Raw genomic sequence first — 12,994 nt, 5'->3', positions numbered from 1 at the left:
CACACAGATATAAAAAATATTCCCCCTCACACATAGAAATGCATCCCATTCATCTTACGATGCATTTTAAACTCTGCTCTTTTCAGAAATATAACCTGATGCCAAAACATGCTTAACATGACCTACTAGAAAACCAGACATAAAGAAAGTAAAAAAGGAGAAGTTTTGTTTGCCATGCCTTTCAGAAAGTGACTTTGGGGAGTTTGAAGAGTACATTTTAAGTACTGAAACACATGTATCAAAGACTGCAGTAGCAGCTTGGAGTTATGTATTTAACTAAGGATAAATTTGAAGGAAATGGAAAGAAGAGAAACAGATGAAACAGAGAGATCACTTGGGATGTAAACATTTTATTTATTTCCCCTTGTTATCCTGGATGAATTTTGCATTGGCCTGTATGCCAGGATGTTCTGTGGGAGTAAGGGCAGCCTTCAATATGGACCATATAGGGGCTGGCTGCACCGCTGTCCCACTGGTTAGGGGAACAAGTAAGCCAACTTTCCTAGAGTTTTTGGGCAGGTGGCAAGATCAGCAGAGGTTACATCTCTTTTGCTAAAGTAACCCTCATCTTTGGCATCTACTTACCATTTACTTACTTATGAATGTTTGACTTTGCAGATTTATTTCTCTATTAAGCTATCAGGAGAAGGAGTAAAGGGAGGAGAGAGAGAATGTTAATGGAAAAACTTGGGATTTTAAAAAAGGAAACTGACTCCCTTCAGGAAATCCATTATGTAGCATTGTAGTGCCCCATATGATTCATCATCAAAAGTTTAGCTTTTCGGATTCTTTTGAGCTAATAGTAGCACATTTGTCAACTTCTGCATAAATCAAGAGGAAGGAGGAGAGAGACATTTTGCTAGAAGCATTTAAAGCTGACAACAGAGGAATCTTGAATCAGTTCCAGGCTCCATTTGCTAGAGACCCTTCTGACCACATCCATATTTTGATCCACAACCTCCCTTGGCCAGGCAGGATGAAAAATTTCTGCTTTTATTCTATGACCTGCAGGCAATACTTGCTCTCCTCTCACTCCTCACTGTTGTTTCTACTTCAGTCACTTTGTTGCTTCTTTTCAGCTAAGAAGAAAAGAGAGACAGACTTTTCATGACTCTGGTGCCACAAGGCCCCTTAGGAGCCAGGGAGTGATTGGTAGAGCAAGCCAGGCTCATGGTCCTTAAAAAGATCAAATTTCCCCACCCTGTTGCATCCTGTCTCATGTGCAAGTTCAATGCTTCTTCAGAAAAGTTCTCTCTCAGCTTCTACCAGGGCCTGAGGGAACCAATATCTCTTATTTGCCCTGTCCAGTACAGGGGACCTCCAGCACTGTGCTCTCTGGCCAGTGCCCCTGGAGATGCATTGCCTGAGCCATGTTTTAGGTGTATCTGTCTCTGGTCTTTCACATGGGTGAACCCTGCACCTGTGCATCTCCTGGATGGCCCCATAATACACATGGTGCAGGTTTTCTCATGGCATTTCCAAAGACCAAATCAATGAAGTTAAGATCTGAATTGCTGTTCATACACGATGGTTGCTCAACACCTCAAAAGACACTGACTCCCTGAATAGGCATGGACAGAAATCACTGCAATGGTGAAGACAGGACCTGCCTTGGCTTACCTGTAGAAACTTGTCTGAAAATAAATTGGATTCATTTTTATCAAACTTTAGCATTATAAAAACTTAAATTTCCCATCTAAACCAGGTTTACAGGTTCCTGTAGAGGTAATAGACTACTGATACTTTCTGACTGATAAGCAGTCAACTCCAATCTAAGATAAGCACTTAAAACAGGTGGAGGGAATTGCCCACTGGAGGTATGAATCCTCTTTCATTAAGCAGCAAGAGTTTAGGTTCATTACGTTCTTAATTTAATCACCTCAAGTAAATGGCTAAATTTTAGTGGAATAAATCCTGACCAGAGCACGCTGGTGTATAGCAAAGAATAATGTGGACATGCTAGCTCAAATCCACAAGTGTTTTACTCCACCAAGGCAAAATAAAGCTTGCTAACCTGCTGAGAGAATTAACCCAGCCTAATAACATTCAGGACAGTGATCATGAAGAGACTGCCTTGCTGTATCAGCTCTTCAGTTTTGCTTTGCTTGCAAGTAGCTCTTCATTGCTTGCTGCTGGATGCTTTAGATATACCCTAAGAACTGTGATACCCTCCAAATACCTTTGTGGTGCCAGGAATGGGATAAACCAAACTGATGCTGGTGCTGTTCTTGAAAGTACAACCCATGTGTGGGTAATGGTTCCACACATCAAAAAGCCTCTGCCAGTTCAACCACGCAGCATATGCTGAGTTGGATCTCTGATTTCCTTTGTGGTACTGGTCCATTACAGTCCTGTGTGAAATGAAATGCATGTAAATTGGATTGTTCCAAGGTCAGAGTTTCTGAATTTTAAGATATAATTAGCATGCACATACACTCTGACTACAATTAGTTACAAACACTCATGAAAATGCAAGTACTTGATAATAAATATATAACTGATATAATCAATTTATTAAAAAAATAGGTAGTTGCTACAAATACATATACAAAAATTAAAATACTTGGCAAATTACAAAAGATTAATATATTTGTCTAAAATAAAAAGCTTTTCAAATGCTGAAACTATACCTCCTGAGAATAACAAATGAAGCATTTTAGAGATTACAAAAAGCCTTGTGATGTCTTTTTAACACACACATGATCACAATTAGATGACCTGCTTGTTCCCTTTCCAAATGGATTGAAAAACTCTGGAAGCCTATCTCAGTTCACCGTTGTCATTATCACTGGATACTTGTGTGTGTGCAGGTGGAAATGTCACCATGTGTGGGGCTGGTTTCAAGTCATTATGTGTGTGCATATGAAAAAGAACAGAGCTTCACTCTTCTGTAAAGGCACTGCTAAGGTTATCAGTCCTTCCACTTGTTCTGGTACCTATAAATAGACCATAACTTTTAGTTATTGTACAATCCCAACTATTAAAGGACTTCTGAAGAAGAGGGTTGGGAGTAATAGCATGGGCAGGAACAGCCAAACAAACATTTGTATTTAAAACAAAAATTTCCACCCAAACCAGGCACAACAACATACTTTTCACTTTAATTGCTATTCTTGGGCCCTCTGCTGGCAAGAGTCTTTCTAAAACAGATTTTTTTAACTTAATACAAAAAAAGTGCAGTAGAAACAATCTGAGTATGCAAACAGTAATTTAGGATTTAAATAATAATCTCATAGTACTTACACTGCAATCCTTTCCCAGGAAAAGCCTTACCTTCTTTTACTTTTCTCAGCCATTCCTTGTCACTGTTGTTAGGGGTTTTTTTTTCCTCTCTCTTTTTCCCCTTCTGATATAAAGAACTTCAAACTTTTCATAGCCAAGACTAAGGGAAATGTGAGCTGTTAAAGTTTGGGGTGCCCAACCCTGAGTTTCACTCTACCCACCCACCTGCCCTGCTCTTTCTCCCTCCATTCCTCCCCTTTGCTCAGCTCACACAGACCTGAGGCCCTTGTTCCTTGAGGGCAGCAGCAGAAGGCAGGACACACACATCCCTACTGGGTAGCCTCTCCTCACCTCCTGTTTGCCTTCTTGCAGCTCTGAAGAAATTACTTTCTTTAGAGAATTCTCAGACCTACGTTTTACAGTCCTTGTTTGGCAGCCTTCAGAAGCCCCATACACATTTGCTTGTGTTATTTCATCTTGCATCTTGTTCTTGCATCTTTCATCTTGCAATATTTCATATTGCGTCTTGTGTTATTTCTCAAAAGATCATGATCCAGTCAAACCTGAATGAGTTATTTCAACCCTATCCAGCTGTTTCTAATGAAGTGTCAAGCATCTTCAGCCATTCCTAACATGACGAAGTCCAAGATCCTACTGAAATTACTTACAGTAATTCTACACCATTTCTCTGATCTTCATAAGGCCCAAGCAGGCTTAACCTAAAAATGAAGAGTGAATTCCACATTATATCCTTTGGGACTGCTTCCCATGTGAGGGAGCTGGGGCTGTTCAGCCTGGAGAAGAGGAGGCTCAGGGGAGACCTCATCGCTCTCTACAACTCCCTCAAAGGAGGGTGTAGCCAGGGGGGGGTTGGTCTCTTTTCCCAGGCAACTCTCAACAAGACAAGAGGGCACGGTCTCAAGTTGTGCCAGGGGAGGGTTAGGTTGGATATTAGAAAGAATTTCTTTACGGAGAGGGTGATCAGATATTGGAATGGGCTGCCCAGGGAAGTAGTGGATTCTCCATCCCTGGAGATATTTAAAAAGAGACTGGATGTGGCACTCAGTGCCATGGTCTGGTAACTGCAATGGTAGTGGATCAAAGGGTTGGACTCGATGATCTCTGAGGTCCCTTCCAACCCAGCCAATTCTATGATTCTATGATTCTATGAAAGGCTCCTTCATGTCCTGCTGGCATGGAAGCTCAGGCATCTGACCCCACAGATGAGGCTGGAGCTGGACTGAGGGTGGAAATGCCTGTAGTGCTCATTTCTCTGCTTCTTTCAGTTGGGAATCTTTGCACCAATTATTTCACTCTGCTACAGGCATGGCAAAGTAGCTGAAGCCCACAGTGGTGTAAGAGTAAAGGACAGAAAGAAGGGTAAAAACTTGAGAGTAACAAGTACCTGTGGCAAGTCAGACACCAGGGAAAGGAGAAAGAGGCACAGGGCAAGGTGGCAGCTGAGCTGTTTCTTTGCTTTAATGGTGAAGGGGGGAATCCTTAGTGCATTTTTTGTAATAAACTGAGGCAGGAGGGATCAAGTGATAGTAGCAAATTTGTCAGACTCCTGAATCTAATAGTAGTGAAGAAGAGGAGTTTAATCCCTGTCCTGAGCTTTGCTATTGAGAGTTCAGCACCTGAGAAGGCTGGCACGTGTGTGTTTAGGCGGGGGCTGCTAATAGTTCATTTATAAATTGATACAGGAAAGGAGAACCCTTTCTGAGTCCCCTTCTCTGGAGATGGGGTGTCTCATGATGTCTCAGATACTGTATGGCACCTAAGATAGTGCTAAATAACTATGCTCAGGCACTTGAATCACTCTAACCAAATAGTCAAGGAGAGAGGGGACATGGAGCCAGAATATGGAGTGCTAAATAGCTTGTTTTCCATAATTCTTACTTTCTTTTTTGAAGTAAATTATTTTTTATACCAACATTTACAGAGAGCACAACATGCTACACAAGTAGTCTCAGCATCTAACAGATAGATCCACTCCTGAGGGATCACTGAGGGTGGTCTGATCAGCCTCGGGTATTACCATTCACACGGTCTGACTGCTTGTTAGGACAGAATTTATTGCTTGAAGTAAAAGTAGATCAAATTGGCAGAGTTGGGGCTGTTTCTACACATGTGCCTTTGGGTGAAAGGGAAAAGAGGTAGGAATTCAATCAGTTCTCTCCTGAGCTCTGTAGTCTACTGATCATGCTGGCTCCAGCTAACATGATTCTTCTAGAAATGGGGTTTCCCTTTGCCCAAAATCAAGGCAAAAGGAGGAGCTGATTAGCACATTAGGGTTCAGCAAAAAGATACTGTATTTCAGCCATCACTTCTTTCCTGGACACATTCTTTTCTTGAAGTAGAGAAACAAAATGAACTGTATCAGCAATCTTCTTTTCAGAGGGCACTAAAATAATCAGCTTTGTGACTTGAGTGTGTGCCTGTTGAGGTTGGTGAGCAACAAGGCAAAAAACCCCAATACTGAATTTATGGCTTTCGGCCATATATTGGGCAAATTTGGGATGCTTTACAGGAAAATCAAGCAGTACAGCCCTGGAATGATTCTAGGACAGTCTACAACCCCTTCGGCCAAAAAGCAGGATGTCATTGTTTAGTTGGCATGTAATGCAAGAGTTTAGCAAGGATTGCTAAGATATGCATCTGAGAGATTTAAACAGCACTTCTGGTATAAGCTTGAAGCACATATTTGCACTGAAGCTCAGCAAGATTAGGAAACCTTTGTTTACTTTTCTGCCTCAGGTGGTGTTTTTTTTCAGTGGGAAATACTAATACAGATAAATGTATTTAGAATTTGAAGGAAAAAACAATAATAGCTAGTTATTTGCTTGCTAATGAATCTAACTCCATTTGTGTAGTAGTCCCTGTATAACTACTGCTTATAAAAGTAATGTTTTATAAAGAATGGAGTTAATTTTTCTGTACTTTCTTTTGCATCTTTTTGCTATTTTTCTTTTATTTTCTTTCTGTGAAAAAGCCCTTTATTAATCCGAGAGACCTGCTTAAAGACCTGCACCCACACTTCTGAACAGAGAACCAGACTGCTAATTGCATGGTTAGTCCTGCTTAGAAAACAATGAGAGTTGGCATGAAATATAGCAAATAGGAAAACGTACCAATAACTAGAAACAGCAGGAAAAAAAAGACAGCAAAACAGTTTAGCTAGTGGTAACAGATGTATTCTGACATCTGAAAGGTCCACTTAGAGGCCAACACTGAACTTTCATGCCCACATACAATGTCAGAATATTACGGAAGGAGTTCTTCCCAAAGCAGCACATGTTCTATTAATTCTCTTATTTTCAGATGAATTGACTATTTTAAAAGTAAGTGATAGAAAAGAGCATTCTTTTTGCCTTAGCTTTAGGGTTTTTTTAGTTTTTGATGGGATTTTTTTATAATTTGGTTGGTTTGGGGTAAGTTTTTATTTGGTTTGGTTTGTTTTTTGTTTTTTTTGTTTGTATTTGTAAATAAATGTCCTTTAAGTGTTTATGGTAGAAATACATACATGTTTTAGGAGAGGGAACCTTCTGAATGGCAACAGTCTCTTCTGTGCCATGTCAGGGGGATCTGTTCCCATCAAAGAGAATTTAGCTGACATCTCAGCCTTTAGACTGTATCATTAAAGATCTTCTGGGATTTAGCTTGTCCTTCCTTGAGTGCACCATGTGTGCATGGTTGCTTGGAGGCAGAGCAAGAGGTTTTGATCTGCACTGTCTCTATTTATGATTGACTAGCAGAGATTGCATGGCCTCCCCAGGCTATCTCCTTTGTTGGATTAGATAAATAGCTATTTGGTCTAGGTTGAGTTAATCCCACCCTGGGGCAGGAAGGTGGACTACTTGACCACCTGACATCCTTTTTAGTCCTGTTTTTTCCTACAATTTTCTGATGCTTTCCTGATAAGTAGGTTGCAGGGCTCTTCACAGTGTTAGGCGCTGGAAAAGATGAGGGCCCAAGACTGAACCTGTAAGGGTATTTTGAAGTTGAAATTTAATTTATTTCTATAGAAGCTGAGACCTTGAATACTTCTGATCACAGACCAAGCCCCCAGACTATCATTTTATCCTAAGTGAAATAAAATATACATAAAAAGATAAAAGATAACCATGTTAGGATCCCCTAGCTCCCCTAAGACTCATGAGATATCTTTTTCCTGAAGCTGTGAATCCTTTGCCAATTTTATTTATTGCTTAATATCCTACCAGATCTATCAGTATAATCTTTATGTCACAGCTGATCCCCCCCTCACTGGAAATAAAAATTCAGTTACTATTAAAGGATTGATGCTGCCCAAGTTACACAAACCAGCTGTTGCCTGTACCTACTTTAAGCCATTGCTACCACATCTCCTGTCTGGGTAGACAGACTAGGTGAAATATTACTCCCTTAAGCTTAAGCATCATAAATTCTTGCATTAAATATCTGTATCTTTTCTACTTACAGCTATTAATTATTCCCTAATATTTAATGGTTTCTCCTTTCTGCAGGTTTTGAACCTAAGTAATTTCAATAATCCTTTCTACCTATTAGTAGATTATTTCACAGGAAATATCTATCTTTAGGACCTTTTCATTAATTAATTCAAACTATATTTACTTTTATTAAGCAAGCCTTCTTTTTTACCTGATAAACTGCCTACACTCCTCAATGATACTATATTCTGTGGTTTAGCCCATGGTCCCAAAAGTTGTCAAGAGATACATATATAATTTGCTTTTAATACTTTCTGTAATTCATTTCATATGTCCTATAACCCTACCTCTCACTATTAGAATTGTCTTTATCTTGTTCTTGTCCTTTTTGTACAATGATGCCACAACTTGAAAAACATACAGAAAAATCAATTCTCTGAGGTAAGATTGCACCACAAATTGTGCAGAGGTAGGAAGTCCTTCCTGAATAGTACTTGCAAGCTTTTGATGTTTATTTCATGTTCATATCTTTGAGACCTAATTTCTGAACATATTCTCCTGTTAAATATTTATGCAAAATACGTGTCCAACAAAGCTTCCACTTCTTTATTAAAAGTATATGCTTAGGGCTCAAATTTTATCTTATCTGGGGGAGTACAAAGCAGATGCATTTTCAGCACAGTAGTGGCATTGAAAGGAAACTTCAAATAATTTTATAATTATTTTGAGTAAACTAAGAAATGAATGCTTTGGGTGGGCTTAAACACAGTTGCCTTTAGGCGTTCACAGTTCAGGTACCTACACTCTTAAAATCTCCCTGTAATTAATGAAGAAAATTGGGTTTTTAAAATTAAACCATAATTCAATCTGTTTCAGGTTCAACTTCAGAGCTAAATTAAGCAAATTCTATGAACATTTATTGCATTGCCTGTAAAAAGTGACATTAAAGAGTCTCTAAAGAAGGTCACCCAAACTGACTCTCAAATGTAGACATATTCAGTTAGATGAATTTGTTCTCTAATTCCCATTCTCAGTTAGAGTAAATTATCAGTCCACACAGGTACAGGAAGAAGAATCAAGTCTAAAAGAGCAGAAAAAAAGGCACTGCTGAATTCAGTAACAGAGATGTTACAGCATGCTCAGCATGCTGGGGTTTTAGGGGTAAATAAACATGTGTGTATGCAGCATGGTTCCTAAGCCTGAATTTAGGAAGTGATTAACTAGAAAGGAAGAAGTTTGCTTTAGCACAACATAACAAGTGTGGTATGTTATCATATATCATGATATGTTGTACTGACTCTGGCCCAGAGCCCTTCCCCTTTGCTGTGTGGGTTGGTATAAACAGATTGAAATAATAATTTTTATTGTATTTTATTTTTTTAAAGAAGACCTGGATTTCAAGTTTCATGGAGTTGCAGAATGATGAGTTAAGCAGATGAAAATGTTACCTGGAGGGAATCACTTGCCAGGAAATCTGCCTTTTGAAAACTGTCATCATAGGATTTCAACAGTAACTGTAAAGAGCATACAACACATTTGCAATGTCCTTTCAGTATCATTCAGTTCCAGGGAAGAGGCCTCTGAGAGCTGAGGTGATGCTAGAGCAGGAATGAGGAAAAAGCAGGGGCTGAAGGTAGAGAGTGTTAACCTGGAAGCACACAAATCCAGTTCAGCATGCATGAAACACCAGTTCCCAAAAGTCTTGGGAAGCAGTTCTTGTTTCCATTTCATAATGGCAGCATAAGGACAATCCCCTCTGATGCTTCCCTATCCCTCCTACATTTTTCCTCATAGGTTACCCAGTTCTTGCTGCAGGGAATACACTCGGACTACTGCAACTCAGTGTGATGCTTTTCCTACAGTTCCTGCTACCTCTAACTGCAATGCTCAGGCTGTGATTTTGTCTCTGTTATACATTAAAGCCAAATAGATACCACAGAGGTTGCCAAACAGCCTATGGTTCTGGTAGCACTACAGTTGTAGCAGTAGGGAGATTATTATCTCAATTACCCAAGAAGTAAGACAAACCATTTTCTGTCAAGATCCATACTGCTGCACTCTGCAGTGTGCACACTGATTCTCTTGTGGTAAAATGCAGACTGGAATGGAGGATTACTCAGAAGTATAAAGGAAACTCAAACTTCTACCAAGTGTCAGGATGCAATCTTTAACTCGTTTCAGTCACAGAGTAGACAAAAATTAACTGTGACAGTGGTACTGATAAGCAAGATTTTTAACATGCATCCTGTTTAAAATGGATAGGTAGACAGGCTTCAGCTCTGGCCTTTCAGTCATTCTGCTGTTTCTGTTTATTAAGTCAATTTTTTATGGTTTGCTGGATTTCATTTCAGCATGTTTTTGGTCCAGCAGTGATACTATTAATCCTCAGATAGTTCCTGCTCCATTTTCTCACAACTGAGTAGTTTGTTAAGCTATAGGGCTGTGTAAACACCAGAAATCAGGCAACAATTAGCCTACCCTGCTTCCCAATAGCTTCTTAGTTTATTTGGGTAAGTTCTAATAAAATGGTATATATGTTCATATATATATCTCAGAAAAGTACCTATGACAACATAGGGCAGACTGCCCCATTCCATATTAAACACAGTTGTGCTTTTGTGGTGTGTAATGGGCCAAATATCAGACAGGTAGCATCTAATTGCAAGTGGTGTAAAAAAACCAAAATTAAGAACAATATGAGAGGTATTTTACTTAGCTGTATTTCAGAACCATTTTAATTCTTGTAAGAAATACATGCTTTGCCTACTGCAATTTCAAGGCAGTTCACAATTTCTAACATATACCTCTTCAAAGACGAAGTTCTATTGTTCCCACTTCATAGCAGACAGCAGAAAAGATTAACAACCACAGATATGTAAAAATTAGGCATCTGATACATGTGATATTTTCAGGTTCCCCATTGTATATAGCCAGCCTCTGAACAAGGGCAATTCAGCCCTCATGTCAAGGATCCTATATTTAGGATGGGAAGGATGTTCTTTTAGAGGTGTATGTCTATTTTCATTCCTGTGTTGCATCTGACATACTCACTCAGGCTTTTCTTGTAGTAAATGGAGACAGAGAGGCTTTCAGAGCATTATTCATCTAATTCTAAAGTAGATATCCAAGGTAGGTCAGCTGAATTGTAAATTAAAGTAGCTCTTCTTTCTACTGATAACAAAAGGAGCCTGGATTGATGAGTACAGAAGTACTTTCAGTGTGGGCACCTGAAGCTAGGTGAAATTAGATGCTTTCATTTACTTCAAATTCAGGACTGTTCTGTGGAAGTTCATTCACTCAAAGAGAATTGATGTTTTTTGTGAACTTAACAGTAAGAAAAACTCCCCAAACTACTTCCATTTTCCTTCCTGTGACATGTCTAATTTCTAGGGCTGAAGCCAAGGGAGCTGAGTCTTCACTTATTAGATCGGATTCATCCTTTCACTGGGCCCCTTGCTAGTCCAGCTTTACTAGAAAGGCCAGAATATGTCTCAAAATTTTTCTGTAGCCTGGCAGTTCAGGTAAGAGGGAGAAAAACTCAGCCCTCTTTGTCAAAAGCCTAAAATCCAACTCCAGTGCTTCCTGAGATGCTTGAACCACTGGTTCATTTGCATCTATCAGCTGTTTTACCTCTTCCTTAAAACTAGCAGACCAAAGAGACTCACCAGCTTTCTGACATATCACCCCCTGACTGTTCCTTACACCTTTATGTATAATGAGTAACAACGAAGTCCCAGTGGATGATCTATGATCTGTAAAGTTTTATTTTGTAGAGATCTGTAGAGATTTAGTTATCTTTATATTTGCTCTGGGAGTTTTTTAACTAGATATCATACACATGTTATTTTTCTTTGTGTTTTTTTGAATAGTTTACTTATGTTCTTGCTTCCACTCCTTTACAATATTCTGGATTCTCTGGTTTCAGATGTGAGAAACAGGTTTGCTTCTCAGCTGAAAACTTTAGGAATGTGATATGTCAAAGAGACAGAGAAAATTTAACTTCCACAAATCCAAAATATTTTACTAGATGAAATAACATAGACTTCCTGGGGCACTTAAATGTGTTCTAAACTGAAAGTGTCTGCTCAGGGCAACATTGTATTGAATTCATTACTGACCTCATATCAGTCTACAGTAAAGGACAGAGAAGCAAATCCAAACCTAGACATGTGATGGAGTGTAACACATTACAGAGATTAAGTTATATAAATAAATAAAGTTATGTAAATAAATGGCCGGAATACTGCATGCAAAAGTAGTGACTTGCTACTTAGCTCAAACTTTTTCATAGATGAGAGACCCTAAGGAGGGAGTATACTTTATTGGATATATACAATGTATTTCCAGTTTAATTGAACCTCCAGTGTGGGATTTAATCCATAATAGATCTGAATGGAAGATTTTAAAAAGTTATGCAGTTTCTTAAGGCATTCAAGCACATACTAGAGGTTTAAACAGTAACAAGAAAATCTGCTGTGTTTGGAAATGGTGCAAAGATACAAAGGTGTTTGTTTGGGTCCCAGATAGTAACAGGCTGTGTTTCAGGCAGCCATCCCCTGTAAGAGATGTGGTATGGTTTATAGAAATCCATTAAGCACAGAAAGCCTGATGGTGAAACAGCTCAAAAAACCTTTGCATTATGGGTCAAGCATGTATGCCTAACACATACGCCTCACCTTCCAGCTGAGAGGCTTTCAAATAAAGCTGGTAGTTTTACCTTCCTGAGTATACTGTTGGAAATATCATAAATACTGCAAATAAAGAGGTTATCTGACTGCAAATATTCATCCAAGGCAATTGGTGAGATCTGTCCAGATGCTGTTGTGTAGCTCCTGGTGGAGATCTCAATTTACCTGCTGAGCTGTGGATTTATGTGCTGTAGCAAGAGTAATCTTTATGGTGGGTCAGATACTGGTGGCCTCTGACCCCATCCCTCATTATTTGGTGAGTGTGTGTTTGCTAATTGAGCTGTTAATAGCAAATAGCTGTCTTTGAGGAAAAGAGGCTTTATAGATAACTGTTTTCAAGAGGGGGGGAAGGCAGCAGAACATGTGCATTCTGTCATTTAGCAGGTCCAGAAACTTACTGCAAAACAATACTTGCTCTATTTTGTGCCCATTTGGCCAAATATATTCCCACTGGAGCATCTTTGGTTTCAATGGTCTTGTCAACAACACATTTGGCTTTTGAAGTTACAAAATACAGGGACATGACAATGGTGGAACTGATAGCTAACTATTTTTACTTTCTTGTAAACAAGCCATCCAGAAATCCCAAAGGCTGCAGCACCAGCTTTTGAACAGGCTGCAACACCTGTGCTTTGGATTCCATTCAGAGCACTT

Source organism: Calypte anna, chromosome 1 (assembly GCF_003957555.1).
Source record: "Calypte anna isolate BGI_N300 chromosome 1, bCalAnn1_v1.p, whole genome shotgun sequence".
Classification (NCBI taxonomy): domain Eukaryota; kingdom Metazoa; phylum Chordata; class Aves; order Apodiformes; family Trochilidae; genus Calypte; species Calypte anna.
This window is presented reverse-complemented; position numbering follows the sequence as displayed.